Source organism: Apaloderma vittatum, unplaced genomic scaffold (assembly GCF_000703405.1).
Source record: "Apaloderma vittatum isolate BGI_N311 unplaced genomic scaffold, ASM70340v1 scaffold40670, whole genome shotgun sequence".
Classification (NCBI taxonomy): domain Eukaryota; kingdom Metazoa; phylum Chordata; class Aves; order Trogoniformes; family Trogonidae; genus Apaloderma; species Apaloderma vittatum.
The window spans coordinates 1-206 of record NW_009694650.1 but is presented as its reverse complement, the minus strand read 5'-3'; positions in this window follow the sequence as shown (position 1 = coordinate 206).

Sequence of the window (206 nt, the reverse complement as noted above, 5' to 3'; positions counted from 1 at the left end):
TGTTTTTTTTTTAAAAAACCTGTTTATTAAACGCGACGGTTCAGGGTATGAATATTTCAAAGCCACGCTCCTTCCCAGTTGTTTTTTTTTAAAAAAAAGAAGGAGGGGGGTGCTTCCAACTTAACTAGCTTTTATTTGTAATGTAGCCAGATTGGGGAAACAGTTAAGCTTTAGAGTGTTGTGGGTTTTTTCCGCTAGCTGGCTTG